Genomic DNA, 14,760 nt, shown 5'->3' with positions numbered 1-14,760 from the left:
CTCTCTCTTTAATTTTTAAAACAAACCAATGAGGTTAGACATTCAAAGTTATCCTTTTACAGATCAGAAGACTGTGGCATAAAAGGCCTTCGTTACTTAGATCAGAGTCACACAGATGACGGCGCGCAGCCAGTAGCAGGCAGGTCCTGAAATTCCTACGCAACAGTGGTCTGGCTTCCGTTTTCCGCAGGGAGTAAAAACGCATGACCACAGTCCGTTTTTGTTGCAATCTTTGCAGATATGAAATCATATATTCATGTTGAAGATATTTCATGTTGAAAAAATATGGAATTGAAACTTCTGTCCAGGTAAACACACACACACACACACAACTTTCTACCTACTGGTGCCAGAATTATGCCTTGAATGCTTTCTAGGATGTTTATTATATACAGAGAAATTTTCTACTTATGCTTTCTTTAATGCTCAATATTTTAAGCATATAAATATATACATACACATATACATACACACTCATATATATACTTATATATATCAGTCTACATATAATAGACTATATACAATGGAATTTTTCTAAACATTTAAATACTCCCACAATACATAAATTAGCTTATAAATATTAGTTATAAACAAAATTACTTTTAGACGTTAGCTTTCTAAATAAAATCTACTCAGGCTGACTGAAAGCATCCTCATATTACCTTAAACATTTTATGAGTTAAAATGTTTAGTAGGTTGGTGTCTCTGCAATTTTAAATTGAACTTAAAACCAGAAAAAACACTCAAATTATGAGAATGGTCATAAAAACTCTTGTGATGTTTATATCCAACTGATTGCAAACCTGTGGATGGTGTGGTTCAGACCCACTTGTATTGTTTATAATACTTCTACTGTGCTGAGGTTATAGCAATAGTTATGCTCACACCTTCCAGGGCATTCATCCGTGATTTGCTTCACCTGTAATAAAAAGGACATTACAGTCCGCAGGCTTTCAGCCAGGATTCTTGGTCAGGACTCGCACACGCTGGTTGTATCTTCCAGGGGCTGTGACCCCCAGGGCTGGGCTCCCACTTACTGCTGATGCTCATTGGCCATTCAAGCTCACAGTCCTTGGAGTGCACTCCTCGCTGTGACATCCCAGCCAGTGGGCATTCCACCTCCGCGAGCAGGCTTCGAGTGCGTTTGCTTCCTGGGGACATCGGGTTCCAACTTCTCACGAGTTACCCTTTCAGGACGTTTGGCTAACTCATTATTTTGCCGTGTTGTTTGATCTGCTACCTACTTGGTAATTTTCTGTGACTTCGGAACCAACCTAACCTTCCTGTTAGGGGCGCAGAACCTACTTTTTCTAAAACTCATCATAGTTGCATTTATCCAGAGTCACATACTTTTGCACATAAACCGGTATGAATTCCTTAAAGGCAGCGATGAACTATGTTGTTTAAGCAGGAAATCCATCCATTGGTCTTCTAATTCTAATTCAGATTTCTTCTAAAATAATTTTGAATAACAGCCACCTTTATCTGCTTTCTATCAAGTTTTTACTTTATGCCTCTTGACAGTCTCAACTTCTTCCAAAGATATTTAATTATCTTTGTATAATTATATTAATTAATTATATAATTATGTATTATTCTATTTCATTATATTTAATTATGATGATAACTAGTATTCTCTCTTGTCTCTCAAATTGGTATCATCTGACTCCATTGTTCTTCCAGAATTATTCCAGACGTTAAAAAACACACACACACACTGCTTTCTGTCAGTAACATGATGTTCCATAAAATCTTGCATTTCACTGGCCTAAGACATGGAATTAGCTACCCTCAAGGAGTGTGCTTTTCATCTCTTAAAGTATTGGAGACCTAAATAGGAGCATCCGGGTGCATATGAGACTATTTCTCATGCATCCTGTTGGCAGAGGACTGTGTCATTGCTGGGTCACTTTAGAGACAAGGTTGGAAATAGTATTTTAAGATAGTGAATTCCAAGTGACAGTCCCATTGAAGGCTAATTATGTTCATCTGTTTTCCTAACAAAAAGGTAACAAAGCCATATGAAGGGGTTAGTTAGCACAGCCGAAGCCACAGCGAATGCTATCATAATTTACTGCCTTGGTTGAGTCAGTGACTACTCTGGAGATCTCACATATATACAGTAAGCTGAAATGGAAATTAAAATGGTTATTTGGGTCTTTTTCAATATAAGCAATTGATTCAGATATTTCAAGCCCCAGAGGAAAACTTCATTAACTGAAAGTAACTGGTTAATTGCCATTTCACATCCATGCTCAAGACATTTGAGCCACTTCGTCCCCAGTTCTAGGGAGGTAACAGAAGTAGCAGATGTGGCCCTCCGCATCACGAGAAAGTCACAGTTAACAAGAGCAAGAACAAGTGGAGCCCCGCTTCCCGCCTCGTTTGGGGGCTGTACACAGGGATCAAATTTAAGGAGAAGGACCCTGACCTTGGACTTTTAAGCTGCAGGATGACAGAAGCCCTTGTCTTTCCCTTGATACAAGCAAATGCAGGCATCTGACCCAGAATCCTGTGCTCATGAGAAGGTTTCTGAGAAAGGAGTTCAAAGTTAAGATACTTTGGATAATAAAAAATGAGTGAGCATGCCCCATGAAACCTTCAGTAAGGAAATTTTAAAGCAACACAGCTCAGTGGAAATTTCTCTGAGGATAGAAAAGTAGCCACCAGCCACTTGTAGCTATGTGGAACTAAATTTTAGTTCCTGGCTGAGGAACTAAATTTTAATGTTAATGTTAGTTACCTTATATTAAAATAACCACATGTGGCTAATGGCTACCATACTGGACAACACTGGTCAGAGGATGTGTAATGAAGACACACAAAAAAAGCATTCCTGGAAACTGCAGGGTCTGAGATGCAGGAAAGAATGAAGTGTGTAAAGAGTTAAATATGTGGATGAACCTGGATAAAAATCGACTGTACAAAATAATCATAATGCTGATGTCCTCATAGGATCTTAACAAATAATTAATAACAGGGACACCCGGGTGGCTCAGTCCATTGAGTGGCCAACTCTTGGTTTTGGCTCATGCCATGATCTCACACTTTGTGGGTTCAAGACCTAACAGTGCAGAGCCTGCTTGGGATTCTCTCTCTCTGCCCCTCACCTACCCCTTCTCTCTCTCTCTCTCTCTCTCTCTCAATCTCTCTCAAAAATAAATAAACATTTTAAAAACCTCATAAAAAATAATACCATATGTCAATAAGATAGTGAATCTATTATTAGTATTCAGGTCAACTATCAGTATTAATAACATGGTAATTACATATGGTTCAAATTAATTTGCCCTAGATTCTTAGGTTGGTAACAAGAGTGAGGGTGAGGGCATGTCTGAAAAAGAGACACTCTGCTTTGGAAGAACAGTGGTGAACCAAAAGGCTATGGCAGGGAGAACATTCTCTCAGGTGTTCTGGGCTCAGCCCTTTGTATTTGGTACAGACAGCTGGCCACTCACCACTCTACTGACCCAGCAATCCCTCCTTTTTTTCAAGTTTATTTATTTTTGAGAAAGAGACAAGATGTGAGTGAGGAGGGGAAGAGAGACACAGATCTGAAACAGGCTCCAGCCTCTGAGCTGTCAGCACAGAGTCCGACGTGGGGTTTGAACCTGTGAATTGCCAGATCATGACCTGAGCCCAAGTCCAACACTTAACCAACTGAGTCACCCAGGCGCCCCTCAACCTTTTCTTTTAAGAGGGGCTTAAAGGGCTCAGGACATAGAGTCACATGGGGCATTCGTGCAAAGTCTATCTTTTGTCCGTTTGTTTCTCACAAGCTGAGCGGTGAGTGGTTGTGGAATGTGTTGGGCTGGGTGGCCCTGCCCTCTGCAGGGGAGATGTCCCATCCAGGAAAAGGACCACAGACATCATAGTCAAGAATTTTCTCATAAGGAAAAGCCTAAGTCCTGGGGGACTCAAGTTCTACCTTATTCAAGGAGCAAGCACTTCCAATGTAATACCAGATACTTCAGGGTGAAAAAGCATGTTCTTGATAAAGCCAGACACACGTGATAAAAAAGACACTTTTCCATGGTTGTTGGTCCAAGGCCGTATGCCAAGAATGGATGTTGAATCTTGTCAGATGCCTTTCGACACCAACTAGGATGATCACGTGGTTTTATCCTTCCTTCTGTTAGTGTGGTGCGTTACAAGGATTGATTTTCATGTGTTGAATCATCCTTGCATTCCAGGAATAAACTTTACTTGGTCATGGTGTATCATCCTTTTCACATGCTGTTGACTTCTGTTCATTTGTATTCACTGAGGGCTTTTGCACCAATATGGATCAGAGATATCGGGCTGTAATTTTCTTTCCTTGTAGTTTGTCTGGCTTTGGTAACAAGGTAATACTGTCCTTTATGGAACGAGCTTAAAATGTTCCCTCCTCTTCAATTTTTTGGAAGTGTTTCAAGAGAACTGGTGTTAATTCTTCCTTAATTGTTTGGTAGAAATCTCCGGCGAAGCCACCTGGTCCTGGGCTTTTGTTGCCGTTGTTGAAAGGTTTTTGACCATTGATTCAATCTCCTTGCTAGTTATAAGTCTGCCCAGATTTTCTAGTTCACAATCCAGCCTTGGTAGATTGTGAGCTACCAGGAATTTTTCCATTTCTTCTAGGTTATCCAATTTGTTGGCATACAATTTTTTGTAATATTCTCTTATAATGTTTTTATTTATGTGGCATTCGTTGTAATGTCCCCCTTTTTCCTGATTTTATTTATTTGAGTGTACTCTGTTTTTTTCTTAGTTATTCTAGCTAAGGATTTGTCAAATTTGTTGATCTTTTCAAAAACACAACTCTTAAGTGCAATGAAAAATACTATCATCTGCTACAACATGGATGAACCTTGAGGACATTAGACTAAGCGATATAAGCTAGTCATAAAAATACAAATACCACATGATTCCACTCATATGAGAAGTCTAGAGTAATCAAATTTATAGAAACATTGGCATTATCATGAGGGGAAGGAAGGGAAATTATTTAAGGAGTATAGAGTTTCAGTTTTGCAAGATGGAAGAGTTCTGGAGATCTGTTTCCCAACAAGGTGAATATACTTAACACTACTGTATCTTACAGTAGTGGTTACAATAGGGGCACCTGATGGCTCAGTTAGTTAAGCGTCCACCTCTTGATTTGGCTCAGGTCATGATCCCAGGGTCATGGGATTGAGTCCTGCATAGGGCTCTGTGCTGAGCATGAAGCCTGCCTGCTTAAGATTCTCTCTCTCTCTCTCCCTCTCTCTCTCTCTCCTCTGCATCTCCTCCCTGTTCATGCTCTCTCTCTAAGAAGAAAAAAATAATAAAATAAAATAATTTTAAAAATTGTTGCAATAGAAAATTTTGTATATTTTTTAAATCACAGTTAAAACACACATACACCAATGATGAAAGCCTGCTCTCTCTCTGGCCAAAGGACCCAGGAAAAAGCAGCCTAGCAGGAACGAAAACTTTTAGGGTAAGTTCTACTCTAGATAACACCTCATAAAAATCTGTAGTCCCACTGGCAACATGCCAACAAAGGTCAAATGCAGATCCTAGACTTCTTCCCTCACGAGGTGATAACGAACTATCTCAATGCATGCTCTTCACCAAGATCGTGTCAAAGAAGGTAGACTAAGCAGTCAGGACTTCCATCCCCCAAGACACTGTTGCAGAAAGCACACAGGAGGCTGGATTTTCACCCCCACTCTGCAGTAGCAAGGTGCCCCATAGGGGTGCTGGTGGAAGAGACCTCATGGATGGTCAGCGTTTTCCATAGATGCCTGTGATAACGAGGCCAAACCCCCTCCCAGCCATGTCGTTGGAAGCCACAGGGGGAGAAGTCACAGAAACTACTACTTATCCCAGTGAAGGAGGTATCATAGAGGCCTCAGTGTTGAGCCAACCCCCCACCCCTGCCTAAAAGTAATGAGGGCCCCCCCTACTGGATGTGGGCCAATGGGGGCCAAATAGGGAATCTGTAACTTCTGTCCCCATCTGGCAGAACTAACCTGCCATTCCCTCACTTGACTAGTATCAAAATAAGCTAGCTAAAACAGCGGGTTAAAATACGATCCAGATTCTTATAACACAATACCCAAAATGTTCAGGTTTCAGAAGAAAATCATTCATCACGCTGAGAACCAGAGGAGATCTCTGAATGACAAAAGACTGATCGATAGATGTCAAGACCAAGGTGACAAAGATGTTAGAATTATCCAGCAGAGATATTAAGTCAGCCATCGTAAAAGAGGTTCAATAAGCAATTAGGAGCACCTTCAAAACAAAAGAGAAAATAGTAAGTCTCGGCAATGAAATAGATCATAAATAGAAGAACCAAATGAAACTATTAGAAGTGAAAAATAGAACAACCCAAATAAACTCAATGGGTGGGCACCATAACAGAGAAAAGAATGAATGAAGAGGTAGATAGAAAACTAGAAATTGGCTCATTTGAACCACAGAGTGATCACAGTTTGAAAAAAAAATGAGCAGAGCCTGGGGACCTAGAGATTGGAACAAAGCCTCTAATGCTTGTGTATTCTCCAGATGAGAGAAGGGCATAGGGCTGAAAAAATATTCAAAGATTAGTGGTCTCATGACGACATGGATGGACCTGGAGGGTATTATGCCAAATAATACAATAAGTCAGACAGAGAAAGACAAATGCCAGGTGATTTCATTTATATGTAGAATCTTTTAAAAAATGAATAAACAAACAAAAAGCAGAATCAGTTCTCTAAATACAGAGGACAAACTGAGGGTTGCCAGAGGAGAGGGAGCTGGGGGCATGGGCAAAACAAGTAAAAGGCACTAAGAGGTACAAACGTCCAGTTGTAAAGAATTCATGGGGGTGGAAAGTACAGCATAGGAAATACAGTCAATAATATTGTGATACCTTTGTGTAGTGCCAGATGGTGACGACGCTTCTCACGGTGAGCACCTTGTATTGCACACAATTGCCGAATCACTAGGGTGTACTATAATATTATGTGTCAACTATACTGCAATAAGAAAAAAGAAATATCGGCTTGCAGAAAACTTCCCAAATTTGGCAAAAGTCATAAACTTGCGGATGCGAGATGCCTGTGAAACCCAAAGAATCCCAAACATTATAGTCAATCTCCTGGCAACTGGAAGACTTCAAAGAAAACATCTGGTGAGCAGCTGGAAACCAGCGCCTCACCAGCAGGGTAAAGCCATTGCAGATGTCTGGGAATTTATTATCAGAAACCATGGGGTCCATGAAGAAGGTGCCTGATTCTGTTCTGGCACTGAAAGAAAAGAGCTGTCAGCCCAGAATCCAAAACGTCCTTCAAGAGTGAAGGGGAAAGCAAGACATTCTCAGATGGGGAAAACCCAGGACTGTTGTCCGGCAGCAGAACTGCCCTGAAGGAATGGCAGAAGAAAGTTCTCTACACAGAGAAGAAATGGTAAAAGAAATCTTGAAAGAGCAGAAAGGGAAAGAGAACATACTAGGCAGTCATATGAAAAGACACGAGGGATTTTCATTCTCCCCTTGAACTGTGTAAAATCATGTTTGATGATGAAAGTAAAAACTGCAACACAACGTGATGAATTTCTGAGCACATGCGTAGGAAAGATCTTTTTTAGTGTGTATATGTTTATTTGGTTGCTTATTTATTTGTTTAAAATACCAGATACCAAAGAGAGAGAGAGAGAAAGTGTGCACACACGTGTGAGCAGGGGAAGGGCATAGAGAGATAGAAGAGAGAGAAAGAATCCCAAGCAGTCTCTTCACTGTCAGCGCAGAGCCTGACGTGGGGCTTGATCCTATGAATTGTGAGATCATGACTTGAGCTGAAGTCAAGAGTCGGAGGCTTAACTGACTGAGACACCCAGGTGCCCCCTGGATAGGAATTATCTGAGACAACTTTAATGGGGAAGGAAGAGGACTTCATTTTAACAAGAGACTCTCCTGAATTATGCATATGTGATGTAATACCTGGAGTAGCCACTGAAAAGCTGTGCCAGGAGACACACTCAAAAGTACTATAGATAAATCAAAATGGGATTCTAAAAAATGTTCAAGAAAGCCACAGGAAGACAGGAGAAAGAATAGCAAAAAACTAAAATCAGAGAGAAGAAACAGGACACAAAAATTAAATGTCAGACTTGAGCCCTAACAAAAGGGATTGTTTTTTATATAGCAAGTCAAAATACACCAATTAAAATACCAGATGCCAAAGAAATTGGCAAAGTGGAACAAAAATCTTTTTTTTTAATTTTTTAAATGTTTGTCTATTTTTGAGAGAGAGACAGAACACGAATTGGGGAGGGGCAAGGCCAAAAAGGGAGACACAGAATCCGAAGCAGGCTCCAGGCTCTGAGCTGTCAGCACAGAGACCGACGTGGGGCTCGAGCCATGGACTGTGAGATCATGACCTGAGCTGAAGTTGGACGCTTAACCAGCTGAGCCACCCAGGTGCCCCTAAAACTCTTAAGTCACCAACACATTGTCAACGAGAAATTCATCTTAAATATAATACTACAGCCAAGTTGGAAGTAAACAGGATGAAGAAATTTAAGTCATCCACATATTTATCAAAAGAAATCAGGAGTAGCTATATTATTATCAGATAAAATAGTCTCGCACGTATATGGGTATGCATATATATGTATATACATATATGTGTGCGCGCACACACACATCACAGAGATTAACTCATACATCCTAAAAGCAACTCGTCTATTTTCTTTATGTTACAAAAAAGAAAGAAAGGTTCAGAAGTGCTAACAAGTTGCCTGACCCCCCCCCACCTCTTCCCAGCAGGTCCCAGACTGGAAGCTTCTTTGCTTTATTGACACCCTGCTCTCCCTGCTGTCTGCACCTTCTGCCCATCTCTGTGTGAAAGAGACTTGACCACAGGCTTGTTGGAACTCAACTGGGAACGTGCACACAGGGTGATGAATTTTTCTCTACCCTTCGCATGTCCATCAATGCCTGTGAAAGCACCCCAAGTACTGACTTTGGGCGACAAATAAAATTTAGTGACTAAGTAAATTTTAAATACAGAATCTGTGAATTATTTATGTTTCCATATAGAGATAGAATTCAAGTGCCATAAACTTTTTAAAGTGTACAATTCTTCAGCTGTGAGTGTATACATAAAGTTGCACTCCATCACCACGATCTAAGTCCAGAACACTCCATCACCCCCCCCAACCTTCAACAAAGAAATCATGTGCACATTAGGAGTCATTCCCCATACCCGCCCTCTTCTCCTCAGTCCTTGGCAATGACTAATTTACTGTCTTTCTCTATGCGTTGCCTTTTTGGACATTTCATAGAAGTGCAGTCCTAGTACGCCCTTAAACTCCATGTTTACTAACTCTGGGTAGGCTGAACGAGATCCCACTGTATGGACACTGCCTGTTGACAAACATTTGGGTGCTTCCCCCGGTTGGTTATCGTGAATAACGCTGCTGTGAACATCGGAGCACAGGCTTCCGTATGGACATGTTTTCAGTCACCTTGGGTACACATCCAGGAGTGCGATTGTGGGGTCAGCTTTCATCACCGCCAGATCATCTCCTGAGCCAAGCTCACTGACTCCTGTTTCCTTCTGGAGAGTTGTAATTTTAGTTCTTGCATGGAAATGTGTGGTTCACTTCCAGGTGGTGTTTGCGCATTGTGCGAAGTGAGGCCCAACGGCATTCTTCCGCATGAGGCTGTTCAGTTCTCCCAGCACCGCTTGCTGAGAAAACTGTTCTTTCCCCATGACGTGGTGTTGGCACTCTCGTCAAAAATCAATCGATATACGCGAGGGTCATTTCTGGACTCCCAGTGCTGTGCCCTTGGCCTTTGTGTCCATCCTTCTGTAAGTGCGACATTGTCTTGGTCATTGTACTTTGGTAGCTGGTTTTCGTTTGAGGGAGCAGGAGACGTTTACACGTGTCCTTTTTCCCCCTGAGATTATTTCTTACATTCTGAGTCCTTTGCATTTTCATGCGAATTTTAGGACCCCCCTTGTCTATGTATGCACAAAAGCAGCTGGGGTTGCAGGAGGGCGTGCAATGAACCCGGGGATCCGTTTGGGAGATTGCCACCATAATAATATTGCCTTCCGACCCAAGAAAGAGGGATGTCTTTCTGTATATTTCTCTTTCCAAATATTCTCCCCACAAAGAATATTTACACATTCTTTGGTTTTTTCAACAATGTTTTGTAGTTTGTAGTATACAAGTTTTGCACTTCTTTTTTAAATTTTTTTTATGTTTATTTATTATTGAGACAGAGAGAAACAGAGCATGAGCAGGGGAGGGGCAGAGAGAGAGGGAGACACAGAATCAGAAGCAGGTTCCAGACTCTGAGCTGCCAGCACAGGGCCTGACACAGGGCTCGAACCCATGAACCACGAGATCATGACCTTAGCTGAAGTTGGACGCTTAAGCGACTGAGCCACCCACGCGTCCCTGCACTTCTTTAATTAAAAGTATTCCTAGGTATTTTATTCTGATCGAAGCTATTTTATTTTTTATTTATTTTTTAAAGTTTATTTATTTTGAGAGAGAGAGAAAGAGAAAGAGAGAGAGCACAGGGCAAGGGCAGAAAGAGAGGGAGAGAGATAATCCCAAGCAGGCTCTGTGACATTCGATCCCATGAACTGTGGGTTCGATCCCATGAACCATGAGGTCATGACCTGAGCCTAAACCCAAAGTTAGACACTCAACTGACTAAGCCACACAGACACCTCTCATTGATGTTATTTTATTTTTTTAATGTTTATTTATTTTTGAGAGAGAGAGAGAGCACAAGCACGGGAGGGAAGAGTAAGACGGAGACACAGAATTCAAAACGGACTCCAGGCTCTGAGCTGTCAGCACAAACTCACAAACAGTGAGATCATGACCTGAGCAGAAGTCAGACGCTTAACCAGCTGAGGCATTCAGGCATCCCTCATTGATGATATTTTAAATATAATTGTTTTCTTAATTTCATTTTGGATCATTCATTGGTAACGTATTGTATTTTGTCAAATACTTTCTATGCATTTATTGAGATTATTGTGTTTCTTGTTTTTTCCCTATTAACATAGTATATTGCATTAATGACGTTCAATATTAAGCCCACCTTGTTANATTTTATTTTTTAAAGTTTATTTATTTTGAGAGAGAGAGAAAGAGAAAGAGAGAGAGCACAGGGCAAGGGCAGAAAGAGAGGGAGAGAGATAATCCCAAGCAGGCTCTGTGACATTCAATCCCATGAACTGTGGGTTCGATCCCATGAACCATGAGGTCATGACCTGAGCCTAAACCCAAAGTTAGACACTCAACTGACTAAGCCACACAGACACCTCTCATTGATGTTATTTTATTTTTTTAATGTTTATTTATTTTTGAGAGAGAGAGAGCACAANCTTAACCAGCTGAGGCATTCAGGCATCCCTCATTGATGATATTTTAAATATAATTGTTTTCTTAATTTCATTTTGGATCATTCATTGGTAACGTATTGTATTTTGTCAAATACTTTCTATGCATTTATTGAGATTATTGTGTTTCTTGTTTTTTCCCTATTAACATAGTATATTGCATTAATGACGTTCAATATTAAGCCCACCTTGTTAGAATGTTAACATGTTAAGCTAACTTTGCATTGTGCCACCGAGGGGGGGTGTGTGCGCTTACAAAGGGGTGGGAGTGAAAACGTTCCAAATCCCGCTATCATTCCGAGGCTTAGTAGTTTCTGGTTGTTGGTTTGTTCTGTGACTGGGTTAATTTCCAGAATTCAAAAATAGTTACTTTGAATTGTTTGGCTGGCATTTGGTTGTTTTTTCATGGGAGAGCAGTTTCCTAAGATCCTCAACCTGCCATTTAAGAAACACGTGTAACGGTGGATTTGGGGGGTTAGACTGGATTAATGACCCTCCTGTGACATTTCCACAAGCCGTCCAGGCTCTCTCAGTCCCTACCATTTCATGATCTCAACAGAAGTGCTCTGCCACTAAAGTTGAGCAGAGCGGCATTTTCCTAATTAATAGGAAAAACACATTCTGTCTCTTAGATTGACTTTGGTTATACTTTTGGCCCCTGCTATTTAATATCAGCTGGCATCTGACTCAGCACAAATTAGATATTAAAGTTACTGCAGGTTTACTCTATCAAAGATTCAGGTAGTCTTCAAAGTAGATTTTTGGAGGTGGGTAGGCTGACTGTGTGCAATAGAATTCATTATTTTATACCCTCAAGCACATAGCTTAATGATTCATATTTAGAGGAAATTCCAATCATGAGGAACTATACATAGAAGCAGAAATAAGCAATTATAATTCATTGCAGTTGGTAGAAGAAGTAGATTCTTATGGGCTCAGCAAAGTGTGCAGACGACGTGCAGTGGGGCATTTCTTTGTGTTCAAGGAATCACGAGTGTAGTTTTAAAAATATACTCATTCTGTACATTCAGAAGCATGTTGTCCCTGGAGAAAGGCTGTAGGGACTTTAGGAGGCTGAAACATTCCTGAGATGTTCTCCGCGGGTACCACAGGGCATGATCTGGAGGGATTCCTGAGCTCACCAGGTGACTGGGAATCCACTTGACAGTAATGCCACTAAAGAGAAATGGCAGCCACCTGAAATGATGGCACATGTAGTGCAGCGGGATGGACAGAAGTATGGAGAAGGAACCAGAAAGCAGACTAAGAAGAAGCCTGAGAAGCACCATTGGTTCTCTCCATCTTTATTCATTCACTTGTTTCCAAATGCCTGGCACCACTTCCTTACTGTCAACCGTTCTGCACTGGCATCCAGAATCTTGATGCTGTTGCTGATTCTGCAAGCCCATGCCCCACTGAAAGAGAGAAGGCACTGCTCCTTCCAGAGCCAAGAGAACGCTACGGTCTATTTGCATATTTTCGGATAGATCGTCAGAGACGAGAGACAAAGCGGGGCAGGTACTTGGGAGTGCAAAGTTGCCCATCCAGGGTACAGAAAGGGTTCCTGTCCCTTGTTTTCCAAAGTGTGCCGATTCATTGAGCTTTCACGTGAAAGCTGCTCTACTTCCCCTGCCTCCAAATATTGTTAGAGAATTTGCATTTTGCATCTGTCTGTAAAATAAGGTTCCTGATAACCATTTTCTCTCACAAATCAAACTGTGTCCATGCGGCCGTGACCCCAACCACAGTCCAACGAATGGTCGCTATGCTTTCTAGACCTCGATATTATCATTGACTTTGCCTTTTTTACATATTGGGTTTTACATCATTTGAACATAGGCTTGTGTAGTCAGTTTCCTGGTCACATGGCGCTGCTCATTAAGAACAAAGATTTTCTGTTGAAAGTCTCTCTGAAATTTTTCTAGTCATCAGTTGAATATATAATTTGTTTTTTTTTTTTAATAAAACACAGTAGGTATCCAGGCAAAGCCATGTTCTAATACCGTATCTCTTGTATTTCATGGTTTTAACAGGTGCAAAATGATAGAAACTCAGAACCGAAAAGAGTGAGGGAGCATAATTTTAACAGTAGCTCTCCCCAACCCCAACTCCTGGGACATATGTGTTCATTATTCTCAAAAAAAAAAAAAAAAAAAATCTTACACTATGCCTTCTGAACACAGGACCGAGGAATTCGCAGTAATCCCCTGGGGAATGGAAGGGCTCACTGTGAGGTCTACCTGAGTGTGAATACTTCCCACACCGTTGTCTGCAGAGTTCAGAGCTATGCTGTGCATGTGTAATAGTCCGTAGCTATGAATACCCTCTGCACACTCAAATCTGGTCTGTGTCCCTCTTTTTCTTTACATGTTTATTTATTTATTTTGAGAGAAAGAGAGCGAGTGAGGAAGGGCAAAGAGAGAGGGAGAGAGAATCCCCAAGACTCGGGACTCAAATCCACGAACCGTGAGATCATGACCTGAGCGGAAACTCAAGAGTCAGAAGCTCAACCAACTGAACCGCTCAGACGCCCCCAGGCTGTCGTCTCTTACTCCACATGAGCATGTTATACTGGGAATGTTATACTGTCATACTGTGTGTGCCTTCCTTCAAGAGATTGCTATCTAACGGAATTAGAATTTTCTTCCATGCCAGTGACCAGTCCTACAGCGGGTCTTCTGATAGGCCATCTGGAATTCTTCAAACATCTGCCATCTAAGGGGACCCAGGAGCGCCTGGCAGATTTAGGAGAGTCTCTGTGGAAGGCTTCATAGCCTGCAGGCACCAACCCGTCATCTTTAAAACATGGAGGGCAGGGGGCACCTGGGTGGCTCAGTCGGTTAAGCCTCTGACTTCGGCTCAGGTCATGATCTCACGGTTCGTGGGTTTGAGCCCCACATCAGGCCCTGTGCTGACAGCTCAGAGCCTGGAGCCTGTCTTGGGATTCTGTGTCTCCCTCTCTCTCTGACCCTCTCCTGCTCGCGCTGTCTCTCTCTGACTCTCAAAAATAAATAAAAAACATTAAAAAAAATTTAAAGCTCGGAGGGCAGGCAGAGAAGACCGTCTCAAAGTCACAACTGCTCCTCGCCACTTGGGCCACCTTCTGATACCTCAGCCAAGGGCTGCAGGGCACGAGGCAGACAGAGGGCAGCAGGTTCAACACGGCAGCATGATTAGCTTGCGTCGTGAGCTTCCCTGTGGTGGGGGCTGTGGAGGAAAAACGTGTGCCTCAAAAATGTGTGCCTCCGACCAGGAAGCATTTGCTGCATAGCACACTCTCTGGGTCATCAGATGCTGACTCCATAGAAGCAATTTTACAACTTGGCAAATTGTAGGCAGAACAATTCTTGCCTCCAGGCATGCAAATGAACTCCACTCCGAC

This window comes from Crocuta crocuta, unplaced genomic scaffold (assembly GCF_008692635.1).
Source record: "Crocuta crocuta isolate KB4526 unplaced genomic scaffold, BGI_CrCroc_1.0 scaffold41, whole genome shotgun sequence".
Taxonomy (NCBI): Eukaryota; Metazoa; Chordata; class Mammalia; order Carnivora; family Hyaenidae; genus Crocuta; species Crocuta crocuta.
This window is presented reverse-complemented; position numbering follows the sequence as displayed.